Below are 15,692 nucleotides of genomic sequence, written 5' to 3' on the forward strand. Positions count from 1 at the left end.
TGTAACAGCACAGTTGTTGTAATGGCCGTGTTGTAATGGCATGCGTTCTAAATGCATGCATTAGAACGTGACCTATTCCACTCGGAGAGGCATGGAAGAGCGAAAGACCACAGATGACTGAAGATGCAGGAATGATGACTGTGACCTTGGTGCTGCAGCTGTGAGGACCAGGCCAAGCTGTGGAAGACCAGGAGCCATTCACAAGCTTGTCTCATGCCGCAAGTCGAGAACCAAGGGGTCTGTGTCCGGCAGGAGCACTAACGAGACTTGGCAGCAGCAACAGAGGTGGAAAAGGAGCAACATTGGCACCAGCAAGTTCCAAGGGATTCACCAATTTCAGGAGAGTCAGTTCAGGCCCGAGCAAGTAGGGGAGCCCACTAAGGCCAAAGAAGACCTTCAAGAGAACCTACAGGCCGAAGGCACAGGAGTTGCCAGAGGACCTTGAGCTGCTCACCAAAGATGCAGGCCCACGGTGCAGAGGATGCAGTGAGGATGAAGATCTTGGCAGGAAGAGATACTTGAGGCTGGAGCTTCTTGTAGCCAAAAGATCTCTGGAGTACAGAGCCAACAAGTCTTGGCAACTGCAAGTTGACACGGTGCACTTGGGTTCTGTTCCAGCGGTTCCGCCGAGGGATAATGCCCTCAAGCTTGCTGAGGACGACAGTTCAGGCTTCGAGGGAGTTGTAGAACAACTATCTGTGTTGCTGAGCCTTTCGGAGTCCATGGGACGTCAGGAGCAGCAGACCGGTCAGCTTCATTGCGCAGCCTACAGATGCAGGGGAGGGACTCCTTCACTCCAAGGGAGATTCCTTTGGGTGTCTTTGATTCCCACAGGCCTGGAGAGGAACCTTGATGATGCACAGGGGACGAAGAAGACTTGCAGAATAGCGAGACCAGAAGCAGCGGGAACCTGCCTTGGTGCAGTCTCGGTTCCAGACGAAGTCCAGTGAAGTCCAAGGTGCCCAGATGGTCGAAGTTGAAGTGGTTTCAGGTTTGAATCTTGTCCCACAACGAATCTGAAGAGCCACCCACAGGTAAGCCCTTAAATACCCTAGGGAAAGGGTTGGAACGATTCAAGGGCCCCTCCCAGAAGAGGAACTGGACAGAGGCGAGGATACTCCCATGTCCTTTGTCCAGTTTCGCACCAGAGCGGGATCCAAGGGCTCCCTGAACTGGCTCAAACTGGAGAATGCAAGGAGGGCCCTTCAAAGCAGTCTGGTGGTGCTAGCAAGCTCCCTACCCCAGCCCAATACAATAAATCCTGCCTGGCAGGTGGTCACTCCTCCCTGTAACAGGAAACCTATTGTTCTACCTTCTCCGGCTTGAGCTCAGCAGCAGGAGGGCAGAATCCTGTTTTGGGTCGGAAGCAGCACTAGCTTGCTGGCAGACCCTGGAAGGCTGTTACCCAGAGTACTGGGGGCTTCCCGGAGGAGACCACCTGTGCATGGAATCATACCTCCTAAACCGGTAACTGGTGTTGGGGTATGGTTCCAACATGTTTGATACCAAACATGCCCAGGTTCGGCACATCCAATATATAGTTAGCCTTTGCATAATGACCCATGGCCACTATATGTATGAAAATGGCTGACTGCACTTACAATGCATAGAGAATCGACTTGGGTTTATAGGGGGTGCCCTGTTCATGCAAGGCACCCTCACACTTATAAGGATTGAAAGGCCTGCCTTAGGGGTGACTTATAGCTTTTAAGTGCAGTAACCTCAGATATAAGTACACTTATATCTGTTGTAAGTGGTGCTAGCACCAACTCACACAGGCTGCAATGGCAGCCCTGTAGTCACAGTTTGTGTGGTCTCTCATGGGTGGCATAACACATGCTGCAGCCCATGGGAGACTGTTGTGTACCATTCTCCTGGGAATCTTAGTACCATATACCAGGGACTTATATGGGTACACCAGTAGCCAATTGGGAAGGTACCAAAGTACTTACAACTGTCACATTTTGGGGAAAAGCACAGTGACTGGGGTCCCGGTTAGCATGATCACAGTCAGACTGGTCCTAAAACACAATAGCACCAGCACAAAGTGGGGGTAACCATGAAAGCAGATCCTACTTTCCTACAGGGTTGGACACCACGACTCCCTTGCAAGAGGGTTTTTGATGACAGTGGCCCTACAGCACCACGCCTGGATGAGGACTTCTGGCTTTTCTGGGGCTGTTCAAACATCACTTATGGACGTGCTCTTTGATGGCTCCCATCTCTTCGTAGACGAGGCAGGTTCTGCGCTGGAGTACTTTAGGGACAGCAGGGTGATGGCTAGGTCCTTGGGTCTTTCCATCGTCTCTCGTCACCCCCAATTTGCCTTTTGCTCCTTTTGTGGCCACTGAAGGGGCTTCCAGCTGCGTCTTTACCCACCCAGCCACTGTAGCATGCATGCTTCCCAGCGTCTGCGTGGCTAGGACGCAGTACCCACAGACCACGTGTGTCGGGCAGCCAGAGGTTGGGCCAGTCCCTTACACTCAGTGTGGGGCATGATCTGACATAATCTTCTCCACTTGCAGTGTATAATATCGGATGAGTAGGTTTTGCCGATCGTCTGAAGGGGCTGCCCCCTCTCCTTTAATATAACTGTAGGAGGCTGGCTCTGTATATGGTGTACACCTATTGGTGATATACCCTGCACTAAGTACACCCAACCCTTAGTTATTGTGTAAGAGGTCCCTGATAACCAAAGCGTTCAAGGGGTATCTATGGAACGCAGCTAAAGCTTATCCAGCAGGGTGTAAAGTGGGTGCATTTACCACACAAGTTAGTCAGTAAGAGTCACGCAGAAAAGGACCACACCAGTGTTAGAAAAATAGATACTATTTATGTTGGACTTGGCCCTTTGCAGGGACATCCCTGAACGTTTTGCCTTCCTCCTAGCCTTTTTTATGACATGGTGTTGGTGGTTCTAGGACTCTGGGCACTTTAACACTGCTGTCCAGTGTAAAGTGTGTGTGCTCTCTGTAGTAAACATGGTAAGATTGGTCTACACCTGGTTGGCATATTTAATTTAGGTGTCAGTCCCTTGTAAAGTGTTATCTCATCTACTAAGCTGGTAAATTAAATGCTTCAGCTGGGCTTGCAGCGCTGATTGCGCCACCCACCAAAGTAGCCTTTCAAACCTGTCTCAGACCTCTGCCATTGCAGGGCCTGTGCGCGCGGTATTGCTGCCGCTGTGACGTGGCAACTAAAGTGTGCGCCATGACGGTGACCCCCCTTTTACTGCATGTCAGTCACCCCTAAGGTAGGCCCTAGCTAGCCCTATGGGCAGGGTGCATTGTAGGTGAGAGGTAGGACATGTACCTTAAGTGTGTGACATGTCCTGGTAGTGACAAACAGCCATTTTGGTTTCTCATTGCTGTGAGGCTGCCCTCCCATAGGAATGCATTGGGGAGTCCCTGATAAGTGTTTCAGTGGTAATTCCTGATATGAGAGGAACAACGTGGTCAAGTTTGAGATGTTTGGAATAGTAATAATAAATGCTACGTAATGGTGTGCGCAGATTTATTATCACTATTTTAGAGAAATTACACTTTTAGAAGTTGGAATTTGTGTGCTATGTGTCTGCCTGCCTTATGTATATTACATGTCTGGCTCTGAAGTGACAGGGGCTGGTGAAGTGTGTGTGGCTCCAGGTAGGGCAGGGTGAGTCAGCGCTAGGCTGAATAGCAAGATCTGCATTTGGAGTAGTGGGAGGAGTAGTTCCCTGACCCTGAATAGGTCTGTGTCTGCCTGGGTGAATGCTGGCTCCGCCCCCCTGTGGAGGTCTGATGACCAAGCCCCCACCTGACAATGGGGAAAAGGAGCTCTGTAAAAAGAGTGCTCCCAAAAAAAAAACAGAACCAGTAAAGGCTGGTTTCCCCAAGCCCTGTGCCAAGGGCAGAACAAAGGAAAATGAGGTATATATGCTGGGGCTGTGACCCCATGAAAGGAGGCTTACTGGGAACCTGTTGGAGCTGTTTTGCTGCTGGGTGCCGGGGGTGGGGGGGGGGGGCGCCACAATGGTGCACCTCCCTGCTGAAGGGTCCTGTGAGCTGGCCTACTGGGACCCAGCTCTGCCTGCGTGATTTTCGGGATGAAAGCTCCCTCCTGAGGGTCCTGAACTAGGGACCGACGCGCTCTCTGGGAGTAGTTGGGAGCACTGGGGAGTGCAGTCCCTTTCTCCTACAACTGAGCTGATGTGGATTGGAGAGCGCCCCTGCTGATTGCGGTGCCCTGGAAGGGTTTGTGAGCCTGATGTGGGCTTAAGGGCTCGATTGCCCAATGGACAGAGCGAGGAGCTGCGCCGTTCTCTGGAGAATGATGGAGAGCTCGCTCCTTATGTCTCCGTAGCCAATCGGGGGCAGGAAGTCAGGCCGCGACTTTGCCTGACTATGGACGGGGCCTATTTGGCAGGAAGCCCAACGGAAGTTGCGCCAAGTAGAGAGGCACAGTGACCTCATCAGCGAGGGCAGGACATTGCGCCCCCTCCAGGGAAGAGAACTGAGCCCAAAAGAAGAGCAGGTGTCTTTCCGGCGGGAGCCCACCCCACGCTGCAGTGTCCAGAGGTGACCCAGAGGGACTGTGAGACCACCAGAGAAAGACAGACTCGGTGAATGGGGCTTAAGTCTTCGAGCTTTTCGGGGCCAATGACGGGCAGCTGCAGCAAGAAGGCACTTTTTCCTTTCCAGAGTCCCAGAGTGGGGCTCTCCAGGCACCATGGTGCTGGTGCAAATTTCTTCACAGCTGACCCGCCTGTTGGCAGGCAGCTGCACCGTGGAGGGCGATTGTGTTTCCAAAGTCCCGGGGTGGGGTTCAGGAGGCACAGTTGGTGCCAGTGCTTGTTTTTACAGCTGCTCCACAGAAGTGCGGGCAGCTGCAACATGGGGCATTTTGTTGGCTTGACGAGAAAGGGGTGAGATGCACCCAGCGCATTGCGCACAGTGGTTTGCTGCATTGGCAGCCAAGGGGCCAGTGGAAGGCCCCACTTACTCGCTGACATTTGGAACAGAGGGCATTTAATCCCCAGTGAAAGGCCAGTTGGCCTGGGGGTTATTTTGGTGACATGGGTAGGGTGCAAGTCTCTACAAGGATTGCGTAATGTGTTTATGTCTAATCTGATTGTTGCTAAATGTGAGTTATGCACCATGACTATTGCATAATGTGTTTATGCTTGTGATGCCTATGGTATAGTGTGTTTATGCCTACAGAGATTTCATAATGTGTTTATTCTTATTATGGTTTATTTGTAAAACATTTTCATTGGCATTTTTCATTATTACGTACATCACGTCTTTCATTGCCGATGGTTTTGGCATTCAATTGATCCCGCATGGGGACTGATTACTACGACACACCAACATATGGGTTGAAGGCTATTGTGCCCTTTCACTCAGTCCATTAATTGGCAATTACCCTTATTCTTATGATGGTTATGCATAATGTGTCTTATGCCTAATGTGATGCAGTCATAATGTGTTTATGTTGCAGGTGATGATGCTAAGTACAGTATTGTACCAGTAGTTACTGGTTGTTTTTTACAATTCCTACTTGTTCTTTCTAAAGGTTCTGGCAGTGGCCCGATTGGCCCTGTGATGTGTATATAATCCCCTGTGAATATAGCCTAGTGCCAGTTGGCACAGTGTATATGTGTGGTTATGTTCTAATGTATTTTGGATAATACAAAGGGTATTTTTATATACCCTTGTGTGGAGTTTCTTTTGTGGTTTGCCTAGTGTGTTGCTGGTGTGTGTGTGTTGCGCAAACGCTTTACACATTGCCTTTGGGAAAAGCCTGACTGCTCATGCCAAGCTACCAAGGGGGTGAGCAGGGGTTATCTTCTGCATGTAACTCCCTTGCCCTGACTAGAGTGGTGATTCCTTCCTGGCTTAGGCGCATGCCCTAGTCAACCAGAATCCCATTTCTAACAATTTATTACTACACCAGTTACTAAACTAATTTGGTAGATCTCCTACCCAGAGATATGCTTACACACCAAATACATCAGCAAAACAGATAAGTAACCACATAAAAACACACGGGCCCCTATGGCGGTCCAAATAATATACTAAGTAAGTGGGATGCGAAAAGGGTAACTAACAAAGAATATTACCCAAGGATATGTAGGCCAGGGGAAGCACGGAACCACCAAAGGTAAGTAGCTAGGAGTTCCTAGGCGCCCAGGTGCAGAAATGATATCCCAGGTCAGTATCCATAGAATAACATGGGAAAGTCGTGGTTAGGATTTTCAGGATTCAGGACCTTTCCCACAGGACCCTGAGGAAACCCTTTGGAACAAGAGAGGTTGGAGAGCCGCCCCACCCGTGAATACCCAGAGAAGCAAGATGTTCGAGGCATGTGGGCTGCTAAATTCATATCTTAGCATTAGATCGCCGCCTAGTGTTGGGTCCGGATGATCGCACATTGTTGTCCTGGAAGAGTCTTCGAAGTATCCTGAGATAGGTGGCTCCTCCCCTGGACTACAGTGCTCATGGGCATCGGCTCCATCCCCAGATTGTTTTTTTCCGCCATTGGGTTCGGATGCGGTCTCGACGTCTCTGTCGGAACCGAGAAAAACTAACTTTTTAAGGCCAAAAGGCCTTGTTTTCATAGCGTCGGTATTGTTTGCGCACGGTCTCGAGTTCTTCCGTCTCTTGGAGTCGGAATCGGCGGAGTGCTTACGCTCTTCGATCATCGAGGCCTTCTCATCGCGACACGACTGCAACTTTACAGCATGGAGCGGAGTCCGTTTCAGCTCTGTCCGCTCTGTGGGTCCAAATACCCACATATAGATCTGCACCCGGTCTGTAACAAATGCCTTTCGCCAGACCATGACGACTGCAACTGCAGGGCCTGCGCGAAGTTCAGGTCCAAGAAAACACTCAAGATTCGGCGCGCGGTGCGCCTTGAAGCCAGACAAGCGGCCCCGGATCCAGAAAACATCTTCGGCGACCAGGAAGACGAAGACCGGAGTCATCATCTTCAAATCTCCCCGCCCGAGACGGAGGTCGAGGCAGATCCGGAAGACGGCGACGGAGTCGCGGGTCAAGGCCTTGAATACGTCGAAGAGGTAGGGGACGTCGAAGAGGTTTATGGGGCCGCGGAAGATAGCTCAGGGGACGAGCTATGCCCCGAAGGTTACGAAGATCAAGATCGGGTCACGGGATCGCCTGTCGGCCTTACCCTAGACCCCGTACCGCAAGCCACGGCCCCGCCTTCCGGCCCGGCCACGGACAAACTTGCTGGGCAGGCCGTATCGAAACCTACGGTATCGACTACACCTGAAATGGCCGACCCGAAATCGAAACCGAAACTTGTGGATTCGAGCACACCTAAGATGGCGGCCGTACCACAGAAAACGACCAAACCCGCTGCTTCATCGACTCCGTCGACCTCCGGTCCACAGAAGTCGAAGAAATCTGTAGATTCCACAGTGTCAAAGTCGGCGCCGGAGGAAGGATCCTCTAAGAGGGTGGTCGGCACGGGTCAACCGCTGCGGCGCCGTCAAAGCCCGCAAAAGCCAGCGAAACAGCTCTGGTTCCGACTGGGACTCCGTTAGTCGGACGCGTGGTGGAAACGGAGCCGACAAAGTCACACGGATCGAAGGCTGGTACATCTGCGCATCGGTCCAAGGACTCTGGGTCGGCGGCTGCGGCATCATCGTCAAAGACTCAGAAGGGACACCAGGACGTCGGATCCGAGGGCAAGGTCAAGACCTCCTCGTCGGCGCCAAAGGCCACTGCAAGTGACACGTCCCCCATCGCCTCTTCGCTGCAGAGAATCAGGGAGAAGGCCTCGGCTACGTCGGCTCCGGTGCCATCGCCACAGAAGCCGATGGACATTCCGGTGAAGCCGGCGGGTAAACTTCTTTTCCTTCTGCTGCCAAAAGAGGCGCCGAAGGCCTTTTCAACGAAATCGACGCCAAAGAAGTCGGATTCTTCAACGGCAGGGGCACTTTCAAGTCGGGTACTCGACTCAGATGAGGATTCAGAGCGTTTTATCGACGCAGACACGGGCAAATTGACCCTTTACAAGAGGAGGATCACTTCACAGCCAGTGGACTCCTATGTCATCCCCCTCAAGAAGAAAAGGCTTCCTCAGGACGCTTCAGCCCTCATGGAACCCATCCAGCCTCCTCCAAGAAGGAGCCCAACTCCTTCCCCAGAACAATCTGAGGGTGAGGGATATAATGAAGATGACCAGTACACTTTCCCCATCAATGAACCAGATGCACAGCCGGATTCATATGATGACATTGGTGACCAAGGCACCCAGGATGTGGGGCAAGACCCACAGCCTGACCCACAGCCTTTCAGTGCACGTGCATCCCCAACTGAAGATTCAGCAGGTTTTCATGCACTCCTTGAAAGGGCAGCTGCTAATCATGATGTGGACATGCATGCTGACCCAGTAGAAGAAGACTTTTTATTTGACACTTTTTCAGTCTCTGAAAGGACAGTAAAGACACTGCCTATGCTCAAGGGGGTCCTCAAACATGCTGCGGACATCTTTAAAGAACCTACCAGGGCGAGAGTGGTCAATCCACGTATTGAAAAAAAGTACAGACCAGCACCTGCAGACCCTGCATACATTCGGGGACAGTTGCCGCTGGACTCCCTGGTGGTCGCAAATGCCCGCAAAAGGGCCAACTCCCAAACAACGGGTGAAGCTCCTCCCCCGGATAAGGAGTCCAAAGTGCTAGAGGCAGGGGGCAAAAGAGGAGCTGCACAGGCTGCCAACTTTTGGCGTATTGCAAATACACAGGCACTCTTGGCACGTTATGATAGGGCGCATTACGACACCCTAGAGCGAGTTTTAGAACACCTGCCTTCGCAGTTTCAAGAGGGCACCAAACTGCTTATAGAAGAGGGAAAGCTGATCTCCAACGCGGCCATAAAGTGTGCACTTGATGCCGCAGACACAGCAGCTAGGGCCATTAACACTAGCGTCATGCTGAGACGACAGGCGTGGCTCCGCATATCGGGGTTTAAACCTGACATACAAACAACCATACTTAATCAGCCAGTCAATCCTGATAGACTGTTTGGTCCAGATGTTGACACCACCCTTGAAAAGATTAAAAAAGACACCGAAACTGCTAAGTCTATGGGGGCCCTACAATCACAACAGTTTCGGGGCAATAATTTTCGTCGCTCAGGTGCCCGTGGAGTCACCAGAGGACAGATGGGTCAACAGTCACAATTCTCTAGAGGTGGAGCACAATCCTCGTACCCCAAACAGAACAAGGGGGGTTACCGTGGAAACAGCACCAGAGGACGCGGCAGAGGGAACAACAACTCCCGCTCCTCTGCCCCAAGCAAACAGTGACTCTCTGTCACTGCCCCCCGACCACTTAACACCTGTCGGGGGGAGACTGCAGCAGTTCCTGCCCGTCTGGAGAAACATCACCACAGACAGGTGGGTGCTACAACTTGTACAGTACGGTTATTGTCTAGAGTTAAAATCCACTCCACCCAACATTCCACCAAGGCAACGGCCTATGTCCGCAGAGCACTTGCACTTATTGCAGCAGGAGGTAGTGGTGATGCTGCAAAAAGGCGCAATCGAGCTCGTGCCAGTGGAGGAGGAAGGCACAGGGGTGTACTCCCTGTACTTCCTTATTCCAAAGAAGGACGGATCTCTCAGACCCATTCTAGATCTACGTCCCCTCAACCTGTATATACTGTCAGAACATTTCCATATGCTCACACTGCAACAGATTCTTCCCTTGTTAAACCAGGGGGACTTCTTAGCAACCTTAGACCTCAAGGATGCTTATTTCCACATACCACTACACCCGTCCCACAGAAAATACCTCAGGTTCACTATTCAAGGCAAACATTATCAGTTCAAGGTCCTACCCTTCGGAGTCACCACAGCCCCAAGAGTGTTTACCAAGTGTCTGGCGACAGTAGCGGCGCACCTCAGGAGGCAGGGCATCCATGTCTACCCCTACCTGGACGACTGGCTCGTTCAAGCCAAGTCGGAGCAACAGTGCGCCGCGGACATGTCGACTACCATTCACCTCCTTCACGATCTAGGTTTCTCGTTGAACTACCCAAAGTCGCACCTTCAGCCGGCACATGTCCGGCAGTTTCTAGGTGCGACGATCAATACCCTGACGGCCGTGGCTCAACCAAACCAAGTCAGGATAGACAGCATGCAGTCTCTAATCCAGAAATTCAGACCACAACACTCACTTCCAGCAAGAGTGTTCATGCAGTTGATAGGCATGATGGCCTCCTGCATCTTCATAGTCCCTCACGCACGGCTGCATATGCGCCCGCTCCAGGAGTGCTTAGCAAATCAGTGGACACAGGCTCAAGGACAATTAACAGACCTAGTGTTGGTTACCAGTCGGGCATACGACTCTCTGCATTGGTGGACTCCACACAACCTTTGCAAGGGCCGACTGTTCCAGGAGCCAGTGCCACAGATTACCCTGACAACGGACGCATCTCTCCAGGGATAGGGAGCTCATCTGCTCACTTACACAGTGCAGGGACTATGGACGACGCAGCAACAGAAGATGCACATCAACTATCTGGAACTGATGGCTATCTTCATGGCACTCAAGTCCTTCATTGTACATCTGTGCAACAAGGTAGTGTTAGTCCGGACGGACAACATGACCGCGATGTACTACATTCAAAAGCAGGGGGGCACCCACTCGCCACAGCTGTCTCATCTGGCTCAGGGCATGTGGCGGTGGGCCATTCAGAGGAACATCTTCCTCATGGCAGAACACCTCCCGGGCAAGGACAATCAGATGGCGGATCTGCTCAGCAGACACAGCCATCAAATGCACGAGTGGGAGTTACACCCATCTATACTCCACCCGTACTTCCAGCAGTGGGGTCACCCGGAGATAGACCTGTTTGCAACAAAGGAAAACGCAAAATGCCAACACTTTGCCGCCAGGTTCCCTCACCCACAGTCGCAGGGGAATGCGATATGGATGAACTGGTCAGGCAAATTTGCGTACGCTTTTCCGCCAGCCCCTCTGATACCGCTGGTGGCAAGAAAGCTAAGGCAGCACGCGATGACTCTCATCCTGGTTGCTCCAACGTGGGCGCGCCAAGCATGGTACACCACGTTCCTCGAACTCTCAGTGGTGCCGCATCAAAGACTGCGCCTCACGCCCAGACTTTTGACGCAGAACCATGGAGAAATTCAGCATCCAGATCCGCAACAGCTCAACCTGGCGATCTGGCTCCTGAAGTCCTAGAGTTCGGATACCTTAACCTACCTCCAGAATGCATGAACATCATCAAGGAGGCAAGGAAGCCAACTACCAGAGCATGCTATGCTGCAAAATGGAAGCGTTTTGTCATTTACTGTACAGCCAATGACATCAACCCGCTAGATGCATCTATCCCTAACATCATTTGTTATCTGCTACATCTGTACAAGTGCAATCTAGCGTTCACTTCTATTCGGATACATCTATCCGCCATCGCAGCATATCTTCAGAATAGGCAGCATCTCTCTGTCTTCAGGGTGCCTGCCATTAAAGCTTTCCTTGAAGGTCTGAAACGAGTCATTCCCCCAAGAACACCGCCAGCTCCGGTGTGGAACCTCAATGTGGTCCTCACCAGGCTGATGGGACCACCATTTGAACCACTGCACTCGTGTGAACTCCAGTTCCTAACGTGGAAAGTGGCTTTCCTAATTGCTATTACGTCACTAAGGCGTGTTAGTGAGCTGCAAGCGCTCACAATCCAAGAGCCATTCATTCAAATTCATCCAAATAGGGTAGTGCTACGTACTAACCCCAAATTCCTTCCGAAGGTGGTGTCACAGTTTCATCTCAACCAAACTATTGACTTACCGGCATTCTTCCAAAACCCACAAACGGTGGCGGAGAGAATGCTCCATACGTTAGACGTACGGAGGGCGTTGATGTACTACATAGACAGAACACAACACTTTAGGAAAACAACACAACTTTTTGTTGCCTTCTCACCACAACACAAAGGCAACCCTATTTCCAAAGCAGGAATAGCCAGGTGGATTGTTAAGTGCATCCAAATATGTTATCAAAAGGCCAAGCGCACTTTAACGATACCCCCAAGGGGGCACTCCACACGCAAATTGGGGGCATCCATGGCTTTCCTAGGGAACATTCCTTTAGAGGATATTTGCAGAGCAGCCACGTGGGTTACACCACATACCTTTACAAAACACTACTGTGTTGATGTGCATTCCAAGCAGCAAGCTGCTGTAGGACAGGCTGTTCTCAAGACACTTTTTCAGGTTTCTGCAGCTGGCACGGGCAACCGCCGCTAATGGAGGGACTGCTATGTATTCTATGCTAAGATATGAATTTAGCAGCCCACATGCCTCGAACTGAATATGCTACTTACCAGTATGCATCTGTTCTTGGCATGTAGGGCTGCTAACATTCATATCATCCACCACAGGTAAGTTAGGGCCGGCCCTCGGCAAGCAAGAGAGCCAGCAGGACTGGATGAAAGACTCCGGAGGGACCCTCTGACAGCAGACACAGGGAGTCACAGGGAGGCCTCAGCAACAACACTAAGATGGAGGCCCATGTCGCAGGAGGTGCAGTGAGGATTTTGCTTTTTCAGAAGGGTGATGCTTGAGGCTGGGGCTTCTTGGAGCTCGAAGATCTTCGGACTGGAGAGTCAACAAGCCTTGGTAATGGCTGACGAGGTGCACAGGGGCCTGATTCCAGCAGCTTCACGAGGGATTGCATTTTTCCAAATTGCATAGAAGACCGGTCCGGCTTCGGGAGAACTACCAAACCACCACTTGTGTTGCAGAGCCTTGAGGAGTACTTGGCACACCTGGATCCACAGACCGGTTGTCATAGTTTAGGTGCCTGCGGCTGCAAGGGAGTGACTTCCTCACACCAAGGTAGATTTATTATAGCTGTCTTTAATGTACACATAGTCCTTGTGACTCTGGAGGATGCGCGACCATGATGATGCAGAATGTTGGCAAAGCAGGAAGACGAAGCTGTATTAGGAGCCCCCCCCTACCAGAAGCAGTCTTGTCAAGATTCTGGCCTAGCCCAACAGCAGAGACCAGTGTCCGGCAGCAGAAGAGTCTTGTGGAGGATCCTGAAGACGATTCTTGCATCAGAATCCTTGGTCCAGAAGAACCTAGGGACCCACCCTCAGGGGAGCCCTTAAGTAACCCAAAAAGGGGGTTGGACAGCTTCTGCGGTGACCTTCCTATTGGTAGGGGGGGCTGGGTCGCTACACTGGTGGACTGACCAGTCAGATGCTCCCAGGGGCCTCTGCTTATCTTGCTTTCAAGATAGCAGAATCAAGCTACTACCTAGTAGAGCTATGGGCAGCTCCCTGGGGTACGTACTGGACAGGGTGGTTGTCACTCCCGTGTCCTTTGATTTCACGCCAGAGCGGGAGCCAAGGGCTCCTTCACTGCAGTATACTGGTTTATGGAAGGAGGTCGCCAAATGTGCCTTTCAGAGCAATCTGGTGACTCTCTTAAGCACCCCCAACCTAGCCCAGAGACACCCAAATCTAAAGGAGAGGTGGTTATATCTCTCTTCTACAGGAATTCCTTTGTTCAGCCTTCCCCCTGCTTGATTTGGGCTCACCAGCAGGAGGGCAGAACAGTGTCTGGGGTCAGCAGCAGCACTGGCTTGCATGCAGACCCTGCAAGGTTACACAGGTAGACAGTACCCAGTACATAGCATCATGCACCTAACACTGGAATCGGTGTAGTTTAATGATTGCAACATGTTTGAAACCAAACATGACCTGGTTCGGTGAAGCTATTATGTAGTTGGGCATTTCAAGTTTGCTAGCATCCTCAACATACTTAAAAATGTTGTCCCCACGCATACAAAGCCCAGAGAATGGAGTCCTGTTTTTGTAGGGCTGCCTCTGCTCATGCAGGTGCACCCTCATACTTAGAACCATGCACCCTGCCCTTGGGCTGTGGAGTCTATCTTAGGGGTGACTTATAGGTTTTAAGTGCACATCAACCTGTTGGAACTTCAGGCGATCCAGCTGGCATTGAAAGCCTTTCTACCCTCCATCAAGTGAAGACTAATGCAGGTGTTCACGGTCAACACCACTGTTTCGTGGTACTGGAACAAACAGTGTTGGTTGGGGTCGTGGGCCCTTTGCCAAGAGGACCTGCATCTCAGGACATGGCGGGAACAGCAAGGCATATCCCTGGTGGTTCAACATCTGCGGGTTCTCTGAATACCAGAGTAGACTAACTCAGCCGAACCTGTCAAGGCTACGCCTTGTTGCGTGGAGATTGAGAAGCAGCAGTTGACAGCTTTTGACCAACTTCACGAAGTCTCTAATGGTATGTTGGCAGCCAGGCATCCCTCACCAACATGGTTTACACCTGCCGTTGGGGAAAATTTGTGGCATGGGTTACAGAAAGACAGACAAGCCATTCCTCTTCAAATCCCCTTTTTACATAGTTTTCTGAAAGGATTACAACAGTTGATCCTACCTTCTCCTGTCATTATCCCCCAATGGGACCTCAGTCTTGTCTTCACTTTCCTCATGTGCAGTCCCTTTGAGACCCTTCACCCAGGCTCCTTGCCATCAAGACGGCCTCTCTTGTGGCTAAAACATCTGCCTGGAAGGTCCGTGAGTTTCAGGCATTGTCATCCAAGCCTCCTTATTTAACCCCTTCACTGCGGCGGCTATTCCGCCGCAGTGCTAAGGGGGCGGGGTGGCCGCACGGCGCTCCCGTGCTCGTGACGGAACCGCTCCGTCACGAGCCTCGGGCGCGCTGTGCTTGTGACGGAACGGTTCCGTCACGGCCCGCCCGCCCAATAGAACGCTCAGCGCAGGCGCGGAATTCGCGCCGCGCAGGCGCGGCGAGCGGGCCGTGACGGAACTGTTCCGTCACAAGCACAGCACACCCGAAGCTTGTGACGGAACGGTTCCGTCACAAGCATGCAAGGGGTTAAACATCTACCCAGACAAGCTGGTATTTCGTACAAGAGCTTCCTTTCTCCAGAAACTCTTTTTTGGCTGCTATCTATGCATTGGTCCTTTCATTCAACTTCTGTATACAAATTGATACTTTTCGCTTTGCTTCTTTTTGTTGAAGATGTGATGGTCTGAGAGGCGTGTTGCTGATAATATTTAAATTTTAGGATAAGGGAGTAAACAAAGATCATTTATTGAGTACCATACAATATTTATCACTCGGGTCAGGCTTGTAATCAGTTCTTGACTTCTTCCACTCTCTCAATCTCCAGTGTGTACTGAGTGACCATGCGTTCAGGCTGTTTCGGATTTGACCCACTGAAGCAGCAGGGTAGGACCCCAGTACATTTATTTATATTGAGTCACAGTCGGTGGGTTGTGACATAATATTTATACAATGTAAAAAAGAGTTTGAAATACTGCCTCGTGCATGCTGACAGTAGTTAAAACGGTAATGCTTAAGAGCTGGACTGAAATAGTGGAAAGATCACAGTTAAGCAATCTCAAAAAATGCCCTTCTGGAGCTATGGAAAAATTAGATTTGGCCATGTCTGATGTATGAACTGTAATCCCTCTGAACTGGTAGTATCTTAATTACCCATAAGGGTTCGAGTTTTATTAATAATTTGTCAGTTAATGAATTGCTGTTTTTTTTTTTTAACTTAATGTCCGCAGATTGGGTAAGGAGGAGAAAAATATTTTAAAATATAAGTGGTTTCGCAGGAAAAAGGTTGAAGCTATTTCCTGTATTTT

General features: G+C 50.9%; 1 protein-coding gene across 4 annotated transcripts in view; it reads left to right on the forward strand.

Moving 5' to 3' along the window:
- BIRC6 (baculoviral IAP repeat containing 6) overlaps positions 1-15,692 on the forward strand; it is a 2,208,279-nt gene that overhangs the window by 2,070,106 nt on the left and 122,481 nt on the right. The gene's annotated exons all lie outside the window — the stretch shown is intronic.

This window comes from Lissotriton helveticus, chromosome 6 (genome assembly GCF_964261635.1).
Source record: "Lissotriton helveticus chromosome 6, aLisHel1.1, whole genome shotgun sequence".
In the NCBI taxonomy this organism is placed as follows: Eukaryota; Metazoa; Chordata; class Amphibia; order Caudata; family Salamandridae; genus Lissotriton; species Lissotriton helveticus.